General features: G+C 37.6%; 1 long non-coding RNA gene across 1 annotated transcript; it reads right to left on the bottom strand.

Moving 5' to 3' along the window:
* Positions 1–6,159: 6,159 nt before the first annotated feature.
* LOC140533341 (uncharacterized) lies at positions 6,160–18,684 on the bottom strand. The gene is made up of 2 exons (XR_011976881.1): positions 18,571–18,684; positions 6,160–6,356 (listed from the first exon to the last, which is right to left on the bottom strand). It is a non-coding gene; the product is annotated as an uncharacterized lncRNA (long non-coding RNA).
* Positions 18,685–20,353: the final 1,669 nt, after the last annotated feature.

The raw sequence follows: 20,353 nt of genomic DNA, 5'->3' as shown, positions 1-20,353 counted from the left end.
GAGAGAGTTTAGGCAGAAGGGCTAGCAGGAAGAAATATATGCAGAAATGATTGCGCCATGAAAACTAAATATATCAATACAACTAATTTTTCAATAAAATTAAGTGAGACTATTGGATTATTTTTAATGGCTAGTGATCACCTGCTGTTTATAAGGAATTAAGCTATGCAATGTAAAAAGATACAAAGAAAAGACATAATTCTTTCCCTCATAGGGTTATACTCTATAGGGCAGAAAAGAGGTATATAAATAATCATAATAAAGAGAGTATTTGATAAGTACAGTAAAAGTGATAGATTCAAAATATTATAGGATTTTAGAGGATGGAGCAATCAATTGTAGTTTATCAGGGAAAGCAACAGAGAGGAGGTGGCCTCTGTGTTTGTCCTTGATGGATGTATGGTTAGAATTTCAACAAATAGAAAAGGGAGAGGCATCCCAGGCTAAGACAGCAGCTAGGGCAAAGGTACAAACAGGAAAGGCAAAGGTACTTAGGGAGAATAATAGTGAGACATTCAGTTTCACTTAAGCATAGATTCTTAGGAATTTCCCCATCTAGGAACTGCATAACAAAACATTTTATTACTGCAGTTTCAAACTGAATCTTTGGATCAAGCTGAAAAGGCAAGTTGGGGCTGGATGGTAAAGAATCTTAAATGACAGGATTTTGAATTGCACTGGGGGATTCTAAGGTCCCTTTGAGCTGGAAGTTGTCTGATCCTCTGATCTTTTCAGCATGATTTGATTCAGTAGGTGATGAGGAGTCATTGAAGTTTTGAGCAGAAGGATGTGATCACAGGGTTCAGGTCAAAGTTCAAAGGACCCAAAGTCAGGAGATTTGTGTTCTTCTTTCAACTTCACTTTCATTATCTTTGTGGCCTTTTTGAAAGTCATTTAAACTTATCTGAACCTCACTTTCCTCATCTCTTAAAAAAAGTAGGTTAGACAGTGATCTCTATAATACCTTGCTCTTCTAATTATCTAATGTTTCAAAGATTAATCTGACAGAATTGTATATTGAGGTGAGAAGTGCTATGGCATTAGAAATGGCAAGATTTGGAAACTGACTGAATGTGTGGGATAAGAGAAAGGGAAAAATCGGGTATGATTCCAAAGTTGTGAATGTGCATAACCACGGGGATGGTGGAGCCTTTGACAGAAATAAAAAAGTTAAGAGAGCTGGGGTTAGTAAGAAAAAGAATGAATTAGGTTTTGCACATGTTAAGTTTCAGGTACCTATGGGTCATATAGGTAGAGATAAGTAGCTAAGAGGAAGAACTGGAGCTAAGGAGAGATAGACACTGGATGTATAGATCTGGGAGTTATCTGCATGGAGATGTCAATTGCATCTATGGGAGCTGATGAAATGATCAAGAGAGTATGTAGAGAGAGGTGAGAGGAAAGAAAAAGGAAAGAGGAGGGGAAGAGAAGACAGAGGGAAAGAGAGCAAGAAGAAAAAAGGAAGGAAAGAAGAAAAAGGAGGAAGGAAAGAAGGAAGGGAAAGGAGAATGGAAAGGGAAGAGAAGGGAAAAGAAAGAGAAAAAAGATAGATGCTGGGTTGAAAAAAGATCTTTTTTTCATTAAAGATTTCTATGATATTTTCTGGGCCTTTGCACCTCTACATATGACAAAACATGTTAGAACAAATTAAATTATAAATAATAGATTTTTATTTTACTAAAAAAACTGAGCTTCATATTCTTACCTACTACAGGTAATTTAATTTTATCAGAACTTAATTTTAAAAAAGAAAAAAACTACTTTTCCCCCATGACTTCAAAATTACCTAAGGTTTTATACTGGGCCATAAGCTGGAGGGAGTTAATGAATGCTGACTCAGCTGATGGAAATGTGTTGATCAATTCACTTTGTCTCAAATAAATCAAAATTATGCCTTCTTGTTAGGAAAATGAAACAAAAAGCTTTATTGTATTTCTCGGTTTCACTGACTGGTATTAGAGGAAAGAAAGGGAAGACATAGGAAGGACATAGTGCCAAAAAGGGGCTCTAGGAGGCACAATGTGTGGAGAGCTGGACTTGGAATCCGGTAGATTTGACTTCAGATTTGATCTCAGATACTTCCTAGAAGTGACCTTCGGCAAGTCACTTAACCTCTTTCTACCTCAGTTCGTTCACTCATATAACAGAGATAATAATGGTACCTACATCCCATGGTTACTGTGAGGATAAAATAAAATACCTGTAAAGTGCTTTGCAAACCTTAGAACATTAAATAAATGATAACTCTCATTACTATTAATTAAGATATTGGATCTGACCTAAGCAGGAGTTTAGAATGATCCTGGCTTTAGTACTTCTAGATGTGGAACTCAGTAGAAATCATTTCACCTCTCTGAAACTCAGTTGTCTTCATTCGCAAATGAATAAAGAAATTGGATTAGCTGACTCTTAAAATCATTCTTTTCATTATGAATTGAGTTGTTTTGTCTACATTATCTTACCCTCTCCGAGAGATGTGGCCAGGAGAAAATAAACAAACCAAGCCGTGTCATCCTTGGAAGTCTAAGATTTACAGCAGCCTACACACCACCTATGGATTGGCTGCATGTGAGGAATGATGTGAGTGAAAATATAATTGAATTTGTACAACTCTTATCAAAAGTACATCATCCAAGCTTTGTCTACATTTCAATTTTGTTTAAACAAGTGTATTTAACTCTCTATAGACATATATATGCATATACATATATCTCCAATTTTATATAGCTATATATCTCCAGTTTTCTATATAAAAATATATATCCAATTTTACACATACATACATAATATATATCTACATCTCCAGCATGGTATACATATGTATACACATATATTTAGTTAGATATATACATATATACATATATAATATATATATTTAATTATAGATATGTCAAGTTATAGATAAACACACACAAACAGTTGTGTGCATGTGTATGTACATATATCCAGTATACATATATACACACATATGTGTGTAATCTATATGTGTGTATATATATTTATATATCCCCAGTTACATATTGAGTACATGTAGACATGTGTATATATGTGTATATAGCTGCATGTTCATGTGCGTATATAGACATATATGTGTTATGTATGTATATGGGCAGCTAGGTGGCATAGTGGATAGTGTGCTGGACCAAGAGTCAAGAAGATTGATCCTCCTGATGTCAAATCTGGCCTCAAACACTTCCTAGCTGTGTGACCCTGGGCAAGTCACTTAACTCTGTTTGCCTCAATTCTTCATCTGTAAAATGAGCAGGAGAAGGAAATAGCAAACCACTCTAGTATCTCTGCCAAGAAAATCCCAAATGATGTCATGCAGAGTTGGACACAACTGAAAACTATTAAACAATAACAAAACTACTTGATCTCTGGGTTTGTCAAAGTAGGAATCTCATAGCCAGGAACTTCTTGAAGCAATATAAATCATCACTTTCTCAAATATTGTAGAACTAAACTCTTGGGTTCTTGCTAACTTGGTGTTTTAGATATTTTGTGTATTGTTTTATTCTCTTTGTTGACTCAATGCTAGACTAAAGCCTCATGTACATGGTCTGTTTTTTTCTACGTGACACTATTATACTCTTATTACATAACTAGAATTCAGTAAAATATCTCAAGTTCAGGAGAGAGGTAAGGGTTTTGTTAAAGGGTAGGAGCTCAAAGATTATTCTATTTGATTCAGTCCATATCAATCTATAGTTCCTCTAGATCACATCAGAAAGGTCACCCAGAAAAAAAGTGAAACTAGGGAATAAAAGATTTCCTCTTCTCTGAGAACAATATAGAGTGTGACCCTCCTTCTCTAGCATTTCTATTAAAAAGCCATAAGTACCAAAGTAAATGCCAGTCTCTCCAGTGCCAGAACCATTTTGCTAAGATCTGCTTAATGACTAGGTATCCCCGTTTCATAATTAAACCCACAGACGTTTAATAAATGTTCATTTCATTGAATTGATTTGAATTGAATTGAATGTTATCAGGTACCTGTGTACTACCCTACCAGCTACCACCTTTCAGGTTTTTCTTTAATTTGATTTGAAAATGTACTGTCAACATTGACTTCAGTGTTTTCTTGACTTTCTTTTGTTGACATATCCCCTCTCAAGAAGCTGGTTGTCTAGGTAACAAATACTGCACACCACAATAAAATAAATTGCTTTTGAAATAAACACTAATTAATGCACTAGCTACAGAGATCTAACCTTTCCTCTTTGAAACAAATAAAACTCTTCCCAGTCTCTAGTCATCACTCCAGTAACCCTGTGTCTCCCATTCTCGATTACCACCAAAATAATTCTCAACATAAAAATACTTTTAGCAAGCTATATTTTCCTAGGCCTGCTAATCCTTCCCAAGTGTGTGTTTGTATAAACTGGTTGTAAAGGGAAGCATTTGAGCAATTCTTTATATTTCTTGCAAAAATCACACTTGAATGATTTCTTAGGCATGTACAGAGTCACATTCCGATTAGCCAACCTTGTTCAGTTTCAGCATAGGCTCAAGTCTTGTCCCAACCTGGGACTTTTACATACCAGCTTATGTTTATCAACCATTCCATCAGGTGCTAGCAGAGATCATTCTCAGTTCGGTGATTCAGTGACAAGTATGAGCTTGAGAGAGGCAGTGAATACCCAGCATTCTAACAGCTAATCCTTTTATATGTTTATAAGAAATGATGGAGAAAAGAAATCCAGAGCATTAGCGAAACAAACAGGGTTAAAGACAAGAGGTGGCTTTGTAGGTTAAGACATAAGCTTCTACATTTCAATCCAGGAGCAGATAAAAAGAAGGTGCTTTGGTTCTAACACCAAACTCTAAAAGACAGCTATGGTTTAAAGGCTACAAGGCTGGAACTTTGGAATCAGGAAGACCAGGGTTTGAATGGGGCCTCAAACACATTTTAGCTGTGGGATCCTAGAAAAATCATTTTTCTTCTCTGGAACCCAGTTTCCTCAACTGTAAAATGGGAATAATAGCGATATCTACTCCACAATATGTCTATGAGGATCAAATGAGATAACAAATGTAAAGCAATTTGCAAAACATTAAAGCAATATTTAAATGTGTAGAGATAGTATGACACAACAAGCATGCTGGACTTACTTAAAGAAGGCCCTGAGTTCAGATCCTGCCTCTGATGCTAACTGGCTTTGGGACCCCATGATAGTTATTTGATTTCTCTGAGGCTCCATTTCCTCATCATTAAGAAAGGGGTTGAACAAGATGGCCTCTAAGATTTCCACTAACCCTAAATATTGATCATTTGATTAAAATATAATATGTATAAAATATTTTCAAACTTTACAGTGTTCTATAAATGTGAGTTATTATTAATCCTTTATTTTCCTGCACAGAAAAATTAGGGAAGGAATCATTCAGTAAAGGACAAGATGGGGAGGAGCAGGGGTACATTCCATAGCAAAGCTGCCCAGAGAAAGACAACTATGGAAACCATACACTCTATGTGCTTAGCTCCAGTCAGCACAATTAAAAATTGCTATTTATGGCAAATTTATCACACTAACACATTACTAATGAATTTTAAATAGTTATTAGACTTTGAAATTATTTAATCATAATACCAAACTGAATCTCAACAATTTCTGAATAAACAAATATAGGCATTCATATACAAATGCACGTATATGAACGTGTGAGTATGTTTATATATATATGTTTGGTTTATTCATCTGCAGAAATTATTGAGATTCGGTTTGGCATTGTGATTATATATGTGTGTATGTATTCTGCTAATTGCTAAGAACATTAACTGGTTCCTGGCATTGATTGGCTAAATCTTAATTCAGGGTATGAACTAAAAATATCAATCCACAAATTTATCATTCTCCTTAATGGTCAATACAACTCTTGATGAATGGTTCCACATAAATTCTTCATCTTAACATTTCTGCTTGGGTTGATCCGATTCTTCCACCTCATTCATGTATCCCCCTCCCCACACTCTCAACCTATATTTTTCAATTCTTCTGACAAACTTTCTAAGGTACTGGCAGCATCAGTCAGAGAAATTGAGACTATGACAAATGCAGACTAATAAATCCCACTTAGTTTATGAAGACTCTGTATGACTGGCATGCTGTGCTTAGGATGAGGGGTCCCGGTGAAAGACAGAAATAATTGTAGGCCTACTCATTTAACCTTTTATTTTTCAATCAACATGATAAATTCTATCTGAGAAGAAATTTTAGCGGTGTCATTTTTAACCAGTACAGTACAGGGGAGAGACTGATGGATTTAGGGTCTGGGGACTTCTATTGGGGTCCCAGCTCTGCCACTATGTTGTACTGGTCAAGTTACTTCATCTCTTCTGCCCTCAGTTTCCTTTTCTGTAAAATTAGGAAAAAGGGAGGTTATGTTAAATGACTTTTACAGCTCATTTCGCTCTAAACCTAAAATCCTATGATCAAATGTTACATTTTACAAGCACTCAGTTTTATGTGATTGAACACATTTTCTTTCAGTTTCTGTGTCTTATCTGATTTTATGAAGATTCCATTTGCCCATATGTTGGGAGAAATGATACTAGTCATGGAAAGTAGTTGGTTGACCACAGGAGGTACCTAAGGGCCTGAACCTGCAGTTTTTCTAAGCACAGCCAATAATCCTCCTACTGAACTCTGCAGGGGCAAATGACTAACAAATCTCAATTTTACAGCAGCTAATGCTATCAATCCCACTACATACCAAAATCTTTTGGAAAAGAGTAAAGAGGTAATTGTTCTTCAGAAGGCCAGATACTTTAATGACGATTCCATTTGAGTTACATCAGGACAAATAAAATACGCCTTTGCCAAAAGGAAAGGCAAAATCGTTAGGGGAAATTATGTTTCCTTGCTTCTGAAACAATATTACCCATGGCAGAGAACAGGAAACAACGAAAATAAAAATTCTTGGAAAAGTATTTGTTCACTTAAAAGATGTTAAGAATTCTTGGCAAACATATACTGTATGCTTTTTAAAAAAAAATCACCAATCACTACAATTTGTATGGCTACCATTTTCCCTAATTCACAGTATTTCCATCAGGATAGAGTGGTCTTTCTAATGATAATAACAGCTATCCTTTTGATAGTGCTATAAGGTATCCTTTGATGCTCACAACAACTCTGTGGGTAAATGCCATTATTATTCCCATGTTACAGATGGAGGAATTGAGATTGAGAGCCATATGGCTAGGGTTCAATAGCTAGTAAGCGTCTAAGCAGCATTTGAACCTAAATCTTCTTAATACTCTTACCACCTATGCCACGCTGGCTTTTTTTCTAAAAAAAATATAGACTTCTCTTTTGTTGTCTGTAATTTTCTCCTTACATATGAAAATATGCAGGAAAAGAATGAAGGAAAAAGTATATATTAATGAAAAATAAAGCATGATGTAAGGGACTGGAATCAGCTTGAAATGTTCCACATGCGCTGATTGTTAAATTTTCAGTGTGAATCTTTACATCCTTCAAACTTGTTAATATTACAAATCAGTGCAAAATTTTGATCTCATCTGTATTGTGTACAAATGTTTGAGGCAACAAACTGTATTTTAAAAAAAAACAGCAGTCATTTATTTTATAAGAGTGTATCTACTCTCTCAGTCCACTAGAGGTATCATTTAGTACCCCTTAGCATCCCTCAGTTACCTTCTTTCTCTTTTCCTTCCTTCTTTTCTCTTCTTTCTACAAATTTTACTGAACATCATTTATTCTACAAGATCATTCCTTTCTTTAAGAACTTACAATCTAGAGGTAAGTAAAAAAGACAGAAAGTATCCATCTAAATACTCATTTTTCTATTTTTGCATCAGGTACAAAATTATCTATTTGTGATGCTGGGTACCACTGAAGCACTCAGACTGAAGACAAGCATTTAATAATTGTAGCTGCCATTTCAGGCTTGAAAAGTGCTTTGTAAAATATTACCTCATTTGATCATCATAACAATCCCCATTTTACAGATGAGGAAACGGAGGCAGGCAAAGGTTTAGTGTCTTGTATAGTCACACAGCTAGTAAGTGCCTGAGGTTGGATTCGAATTCAATTCTTCTTGACTCCAATCCTACCATTCTATCCATTACACCACCTAGCTGCATCTAGTTATCTGTTTATCGCTCAAGCTTCCTACATAATGAGATTGCCTCCTTCCTAGGTCATACATGAGGGAATTGAGGGGATTAGGACAGCCAAGTGGTTAATTGTGGGAAATGAATGAATTACACTGACTCTATCTTGCAACAATTACGAAGCTAGCTCAGTACCCTTTCTATTCAGTTATGAATTTAGTCCAACTTCTGTCTTGTGAGAAAACTTTATTCAATTGTGGGGAATTGGGAGAAAACCTTATTGCATTGTTTGAACCTAACCCTTCATGGCTGGGAAACTGGACCACTTCTACCTGCTATTTAGAGAACTTTAACCGAGGAATTGGGTTATGCTGATCAGAAACCCAGTCAGATCCAAAGACTTGATGCAAGGAGTTTTCTCACAATTGTACATCTTAACAACCCATATGCCTTATCTGAAAACTAGTCCCATTTCCTTTTAATTTATTGGTCTTATTTGAATAATTGTTTTTAATGTGTAAAAGTCTGTCTCTCTTGTATTTGGGGTCTAGACCTAGTTTGTTAGGCAGTTGGCATACATTAGTTAATGAAATTGATAAGCTCAGAAGATCAAACATTTGTTTGATTGTTTCCTTAGTCATTTCATCTTTCACTTGACACAAATATGTCATGAGTAATGACACACCATTTCTCATAATCAGGCCATTATTGGTGATTTTCTACAGCCATATAAATGCTCTAAAAGACTTTACTGTTTTTTCTTTGTTACCTACAATTGGGTCAAGTATATTGTAGTTTAAACAGGATTCTGTGTTTTGATCTTCTGATGTTACCAACATATGTAATATTCTAATAGAAAAATCGGGTTCCTAGTTCCAGGCAACCAGCTTTCAAGAGAGCTTTGGGAACTCAATCTGGTCATGAGATGGGGGCTACCCATGCAGTGCTTTTGCAGGTACTCTGGTGGACAGAAAGAGTTAATACACTTCTGCAAGAGCCTCACAAAGCCTATGAAATTGGGAGAACATGTATTATCATCCCCATTTCACAGGAAAGGAAACTAGCACTTACCATGGGCAATGTTGCTAGTAATTGTGGGAGCCAAGTTTCAAAACTAGGTTTGTAAACTCCAGGTCCAACACTCTTTACCACACAAATGGTGTGGACAATGGGGGAGTGATTTAGGCATGGGGGAAGAACAGACTAAATGTTTTCTAATTTCTTAAGGATTAATTATCATTTTCTTTGAGAGGTCCAGAATAAACTTGGTTACACTAAAAGGCTCTCACTATTAGTTGAATTAATGCTGATGGCTTCAAAGAGCCAAACCTCTCACCAAACAGCCGTGAGCTCCAAATTTGGCCTCATTCTCTTATATTTCCTGTGAACCCCTTTAATTTACCTTTGTTATCCATTGTAGAAGACATTGCCAATGATGACTCTATCATCTACATGTCTGTTTCCTAATGAAGGCTCCTATGATAAACTCTGAATAATACAAATTTGGGGTGAAAGAAAACCTAAAGCCCATCATTTTATATCCTATTGAAAATCATGTGGGTGTGTCTGTCTATTTGAGTGAATCAATCTTTAACTTAGAAATCAGCACTTATGCTCTGAAATCAGTGGTTATCTTCACTGTGCCAGATTTGGACTTAGTGAATCTTATAGGAATAGGTGTGTGTATATGTGTGTTTTTAAGGGACAGTCTAATGTTACTAAATTGTTTACCCTCGTGGCAGTGTCTGGTAAGGCCATCTAAGGTGAGCAAAACAAGAGACATCAATAAGTGCCAGGAGGCACCTCACAATTCATAAAATGTTAGTGTGGAAAAATTAAATCTATGCCCAACTACCAAGAGCTATTAAACTAACTTGGCATTGCAAAAAAAAAAAAAATGTAAGAAAAGATTCAAAAGGTTAGTGAGATATTATGTCTAGTCTTTGGCTATTCAAAGATGAAACTTTTATTAGTGTGCTTTAGAGCATACACAATTATAGCGTATTTTGTCCTCATCTTTTTCTATGTAATTCAGAGAGAAAGGGTGCTGGGATAAGATGCTATTTCAATGATCCTTATTCTTATGCTGAAAGTTCAATGCCAGTATCTAAAGAGCTGGCCTAGAAGCCAGGAAGAACCAGCTCCCCATACCAGGTCCCACATACTGACATGTGGTAGCTATAAGACTCTGGGAAAATCACTTTGAACTCTCTAGACATCTTTTAAACAATAGCAATAATAACAGTAGCAAATGTAGCTTTACGTGTGTTATCTCATGTTGTTCTCACAACAAAGCTGAAAGGTAAGTACTATTATAATCCCATTGTACAAAAGAAGAAATTGCAACTGAGAGGCATTATGGTTTGCCCCACAGTAATATTACTAGCAAGAATCTAAGGAAGGGATAAAATACCTGTAAAAAATGACTCTAAACAAATTCTAGAGCAGCAGAAGCCCCAAAACAACAGAGTGAAAGAGATTTACAGCCCAAGGCAGCCTGGAAGGCCAACAGGAAAGGTCTATCATACCAATCACAGAGTGGAGTGCAGCACAGTGTGGGCTGTGCTGAGACAAGGAGGATTGGAGCGGTCTTCAAGGTGCCACCAGCAGCAGCTGCGGGTCCCAGATTCCTCAACTCACAAATGCCAAAGACAGCTTCAAAGGTCAGTGAGGAAGTTCTTTTACTTGGGTGAGAAGGGAATGCCCCAGCCCCAGACAGCAGTAGCTTCCATTGTTGGAGCCCTGGCCTAAAGCCCCTGGGGGAATTGAGCAGCTGATCTGAATCTCAACCCTGAGTGGAGACCCTGGGATGAGGAGGAGTATTGGTTGGTGTGGTAGAGTTGGTGAAGGCTCTGGAGAGGAAATTCTGCTCACAGACCAGAGCACAGGCCAGGAGAGGAATAAACTCCTCTCCCTTGCCATGTTGGAGGAACTGAGAACTCATAGGTCCCCAGAGTATACCCTCTCCTTGACAAAGAACTCAAAAGTCAAGTAATTGGCTAGGAAAATGTCCAAAAAGGGAAAAAGAATAAAACAATAGAAGGTTACTTTTTTGGTGAGCAGGTATTTTCTTCCTTCCTTTCCAATGAAGAGGAACAATGCATACCATCAGAGAAAGACCTAAAAGTCAAGGGTTCTGCATCCAAAATCTCCAAAATAAATGTACAATAGTCTCAGGCCATGGAAGAGATCAAAAAGAATTTTGTAAATCAAACAAGAGAGGTGGAGGAAAAATTGGAATGAGAAATGAGGGTGATGCAAGAAAATCATGAAAAGCAAATCAACAGCTTGCTAAAAGAGACCCAAAAAAATACTGAAGAAATGAATATCTTTAAAAATAGACTAACTCAAATGGTAAAAGAGGTCCAAAAAGCCAATGTGGAGAAGAATGCTTTAAAGAGCAAAAGTAGCCAAATGGAAAAGGAGGTTGAAAAGCTCACTGAAGAAAATAGTTCTTTAAAAATTAGAATGGAGCAAATGGAAGCTAATGACTTTATGAGAAACCAAGAAATTATAAAACAAAACCAAAAGAATGAAAAAATAGATGACAATGTGAAACATCTCATTGGAAAAACAACCGACCTGGAAAATAGATCCAGGAGAGACAATTGAAAAATTATGGGACTACCTGAAAGCCATGATCAAAAAAAAAAAAAGAGTCCAGATATTATCTTTCATGAAATTATCAAGGAAAACTGCCCAGATATTCTGGAACCAGAGGGTAAAATAAATACTAAAAGAATTCACTCATCACCTCCTGAAAAAGATTCAAAAAGAAAAACTCCTAGGAATATTGTAGCTAAATTCCAGAGTTCCCAGGTCAAGGAGAAAATATTGCAAGCAGTCAGAAAGAAACAATTTGAGTATTGTGGAAATACAATCAGGATAACGCAGGATCTGGCAGCTTCTACATTAAAGGATTGAAGGGCTTAGAATATGATACTCCAGAAATCAAAGGAACTAGGACTAAAACCAAGAATCACCTACCCAGCAAAACTGACTATAATGCTTCAAGGGAAAAAATGATAATTCAATGAAATAAAGGACTTTCAAGCATTCTTGATGAAAAGACCATAATTGAATAGAAAATCTGACTTTAAAACACAAGAATCAAGAGAAGCATGAAAAGGTAAACAGGAAAGAGAAATCATAAGGGACTTACTAACACTGAACTGTTTACATTCCTATATGGAAAAATAATATTTGTAACTCTTGAAACTTTTCTCAGTATTTCTGTAGTTGGAAGAATTATACACACACACACACACACACACACACACACACACACACACATATATATAGACAGAGGGCACAGGGTGAGTTGAATAGGAAGGAATGATATCTAAATAAATAAAATTAAGGGGTGAGAGAGGAATATATTGGGAGGAGAAAGGGAGAAATGTAATGGGGCAAATTATCTCTCATAAAAAAAGGCAAGATTAAAGCTTTTTCAATGGAGGGGAAAAGGGGGAAGTGAAAGGGGAAAAGTGAAGCTTACTCTCATCACATTTGGCTTAAGGAAGGAATAACATGCACACTCAATTTGGTATGAAAATCTATCTTACACTACAGGAAAGTAGGGGAGAAGGGGATAAGCAGGGTGTGGGTGAATGATAGAAGGGAGAGCAAATAAGAGGAGGGGGTATTTAGAAGTATACACTTTGGGGAAGGAATAAGGTCAAAAGAGAGAATAGAATAAATGGTGGAGCAGAATAGGATGGAGGGAAATATAGGTAGTCTTTTACAACATCACTGTTATGGAAGTCTTTAGCAAAACTACACCTGTATAGACTATATTGAATTGCTTGCCTTCTCAGTGGGGATGAGTGGGGAGGGAGTAAAGGAGAGAAGTTAGAACTCAAAGTTTTAGGAAGGAATGTTAAGATGTTATTTTAATGTTAATGTTTTTGCATGTAGCTGGGAAATAAGAAATACAGGTAATGAGGTATAGAAATCTATCTTGCCCTACAAGAAAATAGAGGAGATGGGGATAAGGGAAGGGAGGGGCATGATAGATGGGAGGGTATATTGGGGGAAGGGGTAATCAGAATTCACTGTCTTTTGGGGTTGGGGGAGGGGAGAGATGGGGAGAAAATTTGAAACTAAAAATCTTGTGGAAATGAACGTTGAAAACTAAAAACAAATAAATTGGAAAAAATACTCATTAAAAAAATCTAAGGAAGGATTTGAACTTAGTTATTCCTGACTCTAAGCCCACTGCTCTATCCACTGTGCCACCTTGCTGCCCATAGTTTATAAAACTAGGAGTTGCAGAGAATGTCCTCATAAGCACTGACAGAGAAAGACTGCTCATCTGGGAGTTCCCAGGGAAATCAAAGGTAAAGTCTTTATCCTTTATATCATATTTACTGATTTCATACTTGAGACCAACAAATAAGAATTTGGCTTTAGGAAAATATATGCAATTATCCCATGCCAGCTCCAGTAATCTTTCAAGTTACTGTACCTGAAAACTCACTGCTGACTATGAGCTCATTCTTAGAGACTTTAGGGCAGGTTCAATGCATGTCTTTACTGATACTTTCTATTATCCACATCAATCTCCCTCACATTTGTGAACGTAAATAGAGTATACTGTATTAAATTTGACTAGAGGAGACAGAGGATAGAAATGCAAAGCTTGGCTCAGCTGCCGAGTGTGGGGTCAACCCTGAGGTCAGCTTCTTCTGCCTGCAGCAATTCCAGGAGCCCTCTAAGGAGAAGAGAGTTTCACTAAGGGCATACTTAGAAATAAGATGGAGTGCTTTTTCATGGGGCAGTGACTGGCACTGGGAGTCAGGATAATTTGCCAACTACCACTCAACCCCACGCTGAATTTGTGAACTCTTCATCTTCCCCTTCAGAGCTTTCATTCCTCTCTCCTTTCTCCCCCTGATCCTTGCCCTGGTGACTCTTCCTCACTAAGTAGTTTTACTCATTTCTAAATAGGTCATCGTGTTAGGACAATATTAGCTCTCTTATGACAGCTCACAGGGGCCCCATGGGGGAAGATAGAGATAGCTCAACTCAACATTTGTTGAAATGTTCTCTGTGTAAGGCTTTTGAAGGTTTTTTGAAAAAAGACACTGCAAAAATCTAAAAATAAATAATGGTGGTATTTCCAGTCTGAACCTTGCAGGATCAATAAGGAATAAATGACAACACATTTATTAAACACTTACTACATGCCAGGCACTCTGCTAAAGACTGAGGATACTGCTAGCAAGCTAGACTGTAGCTGACAGTTTACATTCTAATAGGGGAAAATAACAGATAAAGGGGAACTAAATAGGGTATGAGCAGCAGAAGCATGATTTTAAAAACAGGGTTTGCATTTTTTTTTAATTCAGGCTTACTAACCTGAACAGTGTTAATGGGTTCTATGAAAATATCATGGGAAATAATGTTGGGAATGATACAGTTAATTTTATAGGAGGAAAGCTAAGCAGAGCAAAGCCACTAGCAGGCCTAGGGGAGACTGGCAGGAAGAGAAATAAAATAGGAGCTGATCTTGGTTGACGTTGACCTATTGACCTAACACCATTAACTCAATCTTGGGACTTTATAGTGGAATTTGGTGATACTGTTTTATAACAGACTTGCTGAAAAATGGTTTTTATCTACTTCAATAAACTAAATTGTATGGTAAAGACAGATTAGGTTCATGGGAATGGTGAAAGAGTTTGGGTACACCAATGTCAAAGATAATACAAAGACCTCTTTAGGGGTTGTTTTCTCACATAAAAAGTCACGATTTTGATGCCTGTGATTTCTTCTCAAAGAGTGTACCTAATTAAATTTTTATGATACCTATCATCTTTGCTATAATTTTATCATTTTGTAAATGATTTTGCCTAGTAAAGAAGCATCTCTGAACATAGATTGAGGCAAGACTGATCTTACTGGACTTGTGCTTGTGGAAAACCACCACTGCTGTTTATTTGCTTGCTGGGCTCAGCAAGTAACATCTTTTGTATATGTGTGCAAGTATGTATATGTATATGTATGTGTGTATATACATATATGTATAGATAGATACATATTCTTGGCACTGCTTCATCAAGCCAGTTTTGTATTTGTAGTGTTGTACATGATGAAATGATCAGAGTCCAAAAAGAAAAGGCAGCATGGTGTAATATAAAGCATGCTAAATTTAGACTCTTAGGTTCAAATCCTAGCTCAGCTGCTATAACAGCAAGCAGCCTAGCACACCCAGGATGGCCTGCTAGCACAGGTTCTTTGATCTGTTTTATAAAGGAAAAACAACTTCAAAGGGGTTAACAATCTTTCTTTAATTAAACATAGATAAGTCATTCAGTAGTTCAGGGGAAAAGTTAACACCCTGAATGTAGAGAAAATACAGAGAAAATATAAGCAGAGAAATTAGAACCAAAATCAACAGACAGGGCTCCAACTGTCTGACAAAGTAATAACAACCACCTACAAACACCACCAAATGGGGGAGTACCAACAACATCTGAGTAGTTCAGGGGCTCTTAACAGACAACTACTCAGAGTCCCATCCAGGGAATCAAAAGGTCCTTCTCATAAGCAAAACCTTCAATGCAAAACACCAGCCTCCCAGTACATAGAGTTTTCAACTAACAGACTCAGAGCCAGAAGGTATCACAATCCATGTAACTCAGCACAGCTGTGAACTACCAGGGTTCAAAGGATATTGAACCTGCAGGTGTTCACATTTAGCCTGAGCTTAGAAAACTGAACTCCAAAAAGAAAACAGCAAAAAATCTTTGCTTGCTCTTACAGCTGCTCACTATCTATGTGTCTTTGGACACATAGAACTTAAGTTACCTGGGCTTCTGTTTCCTCATATGTAAAATGAGAGGGTTAAAAGAGATGACCTTCAAGGTCATCTTCCAGTTTTAAATCTATGATCCAATCTTTCCCAGTGTCTGCTCCAGGGTGGTTGGTGACCTGGCTCTCGTGGGTACTAGTGGGACCATCTTCGCCCTCAGGGGATGGAGTCGCCACCACCGTTTTACACTGAAGGAGATGAAGAGGTTTGAGTAATCGTGGCTCCCTTCTCTGCAGGGTGGGGGTCATTAAACCCCCTTTCACAGGCTAGGAGAATGGGGAGGGGCAGAAGCCATAGTGCAGCTCCTGCTCCCAAGTCTCAGTATTGAAACGATGTTCTCGACCCGCTTCACAGGACAGGTTGGACTAGGGTTTGAATCCCAAACCTGCAACTGATGAGCCTCGGGATAGTGGGTGAGTCTCCTTCAGCTTCTAGGCTTGACTTTTCTCAAAAATGTAGAAGGAGAAAGTTGTACTAGGCAATCTGGAGGCTCTTCTGGCCCTAACATTCTCCTTCACAACCTGCCCCTTTCCTACTTTTCCAGGATCCTTGCATTCCTTTTATCACATTCCCCTCTGAGTACTCTGCGATCCAGTGACAGTGGGCTCCTGGTGGTTTCTAGAATGCAGCACACCATCTCCCGACTCGGGGCATCTACCCTGGCTGTCTCCTATGCTTAAAATTCTCTCCTTCCTCATCTCTGCCTCTTGCTGACCTTCTGCAAGAAGTCTTTCCCAGCTTTCCTTAATATTGGTTAATTATCTCCAGTTGTGTGTGTGTGTGTGTGTGTGTCTCTCTCTCTCTCTCTCTCTCTCTCTGTCTCTGTCTCTGTCTCTATCTCTGTCTCTGTCTCTGTCTCTGTCTCTCTGTCTCTCTGTCTCTGTCTCTCTGTCTCTGTCTCTGTCTCTCTGTCTCTCTGTCTCTCTCTCTCTCGTTGGCATGGTGTTAGACTCTGAGATCCTTGAAAGCAAGGACTTTTACTTTTCTTGACACTCACTAACTGTGTGACCTTGGGCAAGTCACTTAACCCCAGTTGCCTCATCCTGGGTCATCCCCAGTCATCCTGATAAATATCTGATCACTGGATTCAGATGGCTCTGGAGGAGAAGTGAGGCTGGTGACCTGCACAGCCCTCCCTCACTCAAAACAAAGTCAAGTGCAAGTCATGTCATTATTTCTCTGATGGCATGGTCTTCTTTGGCAATGAAGGATGAACACACACACCTGATCCAATCTAGCAATATATTGATTGACCTTGCAAATTCATTAATAGAATAGGTTTCTTCTGTAGAGTACACATCTATTTGTGAGAACCAAAAACCAAGTCATTACTAAAAAGTAATGGATTCTCACACTTAGAGTACTGAACCAATATTTAGGGCCCTGAGATTTTATTTGTGTCCACATAACAACTGCATATAGTGCTGAGATACAGTAGAAATTAGTTATTCCATGTTTACTTCTACTTTTCATCTTAGTAATGACTTTAAGTGGCACAGTGGATAGAGTGCTGGGCCTGGAGTCAGGAAGACTCATATTTATGAGTTCAAATCTGGCCTCAGACACTTACTAGCTTGTCTGACCCTGGCCAAGTCACTTAACCCTGTTTGTCTCAGTTTCCTTATCTATAAAATGAGTTGGAGAAAGAAATAGCAAACCACTCTAGTATCTTTGCCAAGAAAACCCCAAGTGGGGTCATGAAGAGTCAGATACAACTGAAATGGCTAAGCAACCCCAACAAATTTCCCTTCCTCCTCCTAAAAAAGTCTCCTGGATCATTACGTTAGATTTTGATCCTCTATTAACTTTAATATCATTATTATCATTCTCTAAAGGTGAGACCTCAGTTCCATTCCCATTCAGGATAATTAGGTTTATAATCATTTATAGACAAGAAACTACCAGCCTCAATAACTAAGCTTCCTTGACACTTTAGATGATCCACCTACCCTCCCAAAGTCACTTCACAGGAAGGATCCAAACTTGAGGACTTCTGTTCCATTCTAGTTATAATTCAGGTTATTATTGCTTCCTTTCTTCCCCTCTCCCCCAACCCCTGTGAGATGAAGTTCTTTAGCAAAGCCAGATCCTTTCTAGTACGGCAGTAGTATCCTTCTGCTAGTAGTAGGGGCAGCTAGGCTGTGCGGTGGATATTATCTCTCAGGCCTGGAATTGGGAAGACCTAAGTTCAAATCCAGTCTCAGACATTAGCTGTGTGACCCTGGGCAAGTCATTTAACCCTGTTTGCCTCAGTTTTCTCACCTGTAAAATCAGTGCTGGAGAAGAAAATGGCAAACCACTAGAGTATCTTTGCCAGGAAAACCCCAAATAGGGCAATGAAAACTGGCCTCAAACACTTAGTAACTGTGTGACCCTAGTAACTGTGTGATCTTCGCCAAGAAAACCCCAAATGAAGTCATAAAGGGTCAGACACAACTCAAACCACTGAACAACAACAACAATCCTATTGGCCCAGAAAGCCTCATAGTAAAATTAAAAAAAAACAAACTGCATAGTAAAAAGAAAAGCCTCGTAGTCTTATCAGAGCAACTTGCTAAGATTCTTGCCTAGCAATTATCTCTAACCTATTGAATCCAACATAATTTCTACCCATCTAACCAATGATTTCCTATTAATGATTTTTTTTATATTATTCTTTTAGTTTATCTGTTACCTCTGCAATATATCCTGGTGCCTGCCGGCTTGGACTTGAATTCCTGGTATGAAACCTGGGTCCACCTACAAGATAAAAAGCCTGTTTAGACCAGTTGTAATTAATCTGCTTGCTCCCTCTCAGGTCCAGCTGTGTTTTCTCTCCCAACCGCCACTGTTCCTGATTTCACCCATTCTACCTGCTATTTACATTCACCTGTGATGAGCAGCTCAAGGGCATCTTTATAGTTCCACCCACTACCCAAGAGCAGCCTAACTTTCCAGCCACTTTGGCCTGAAACTGGAAAGAAGGTAAACCTAGGACAGAGATTCATAGGATCATAATTTTAGAGGTGAAAGAGACCTAAGAAGTTCAACAACCTCATTTTACAGATAAGGAAATTGAAGTCCAAAGCGGTGAAGTGACTTGATCCAATTCATCCAGTTAGTAAGTGGTAGAGTCAAGATTTGAACTAATATACTCTGACCCCAAAGGCAAAGGTCATTCCAATGTCCCCAAAGCAGCAACATTATTGGCAAAAGGCTGGAGGCAGGACTTGAACAATACCAGGAAGATTAATAAATCTTTTTATTTGGTTATATAAACATACATGCTAGATACATTGCTATGTATGTATACATATACATTTGCAATATAATATAATTACTAGGAAAACCTTTTAGGTTAAACAATATGGTACATTTTAGAAACATTGTCCTTGTATACATACAGTATGATCCTTCACTTTGACATTGAATTGAGATTGTTTATGTCATATCTATTCCAATTTCACTAAAGAGATTCCCTAAAAATAATTATATATGTGACAAGAACATATGCCAGAGTAGACCCATAAGATTGGGGAATGGAATATTCTAGTTAATTTTGTTTTTCCAGATAGATGAAGATGTATCCATATATTCAGTGCAAGTGGCCAAGGTGGGTTTTTTTCACAAGGGATTTAGGAAACTGAGTTCAAAACTCTTGTCTAGAGTACACAACTCAATTACTTATATCTCAATATTTTTAGAAATAAAACATTTGATCAACCACAAATCTACTTGTAGCTCGACTAGAAAATGCTGTGACAATAGTTTGAAAGAGCCTTCGTAAAAATGCAAAGGGACTTTAAGTAAATAGGGAAGGAAAAAACAAACTTAAAGAAAAATGAAATCTTTTCTTCCAATAATCTCACAAGGAAAATGCAAAAAAAAAAAAAACCATGTCAATTATTTTTAAAATAAAGCTGTTTTAGAGCTGAGACAGTAACAACGGCACTAGAGAATGAGGGCAGATACCAGATATGAAGCACCTGATAAAGCTTTAAAGAAATAATCCTAGACCTATAAATGTGAAGTTGTCTTTGCATCTCAGCTAGTAAAATAAACCTTGTCTAGAAGCTGTATCAACCTTTCCCCTCAAATCAAAACTATATGATTAAGAGACATAACTGATAGGTATCTCTTTATAACAAAGATTTTATTACATGTAAAGTAGGTCCTCTTTCCTGACTTAAAGTCCTGGAAGACGAATTAACATCTGCAAAATCTTTCAAGTATGTTTCTGAAGCTTTTTAATTTTATCTGAAAGTGTCAAAAAGATACCCTTTGAGTACAAATCTCTAGATCTTCTGGGGATCTTGTACCTTCCAGTCTCTTCCTACAGGATTTTAAGCTGACAAGAAGGGGTGGAGGGGAGATTGGTGTCTGTTATGTCTTGATCTCAAGAAAAGAATGGAAAGAGAGAGGGAAAGGAATACACTAGGGGAGTTGAGGGAACAAGGGAAAGAAAGATTAAGGAAAAC

Source organism: Notamacropus eugenii, chromosome 3 (genome assembly GCF_028372415.1).
Source record: "Notamacropus eugenii isolate mMacEug1 chromosome 3, mMacEug1.pri_v2, whole genome shotgun sequence".
Classification (NCBI taxonomy): Eukaryota; Metazoa; Chordata; class Mammalia; order Diprotodontia; family Macropodidae; genus Notamacropus; species Notamacropus eugenii.
This window is presented reverse-complemented; position numbering and strand designations above follow the sequence as displayed.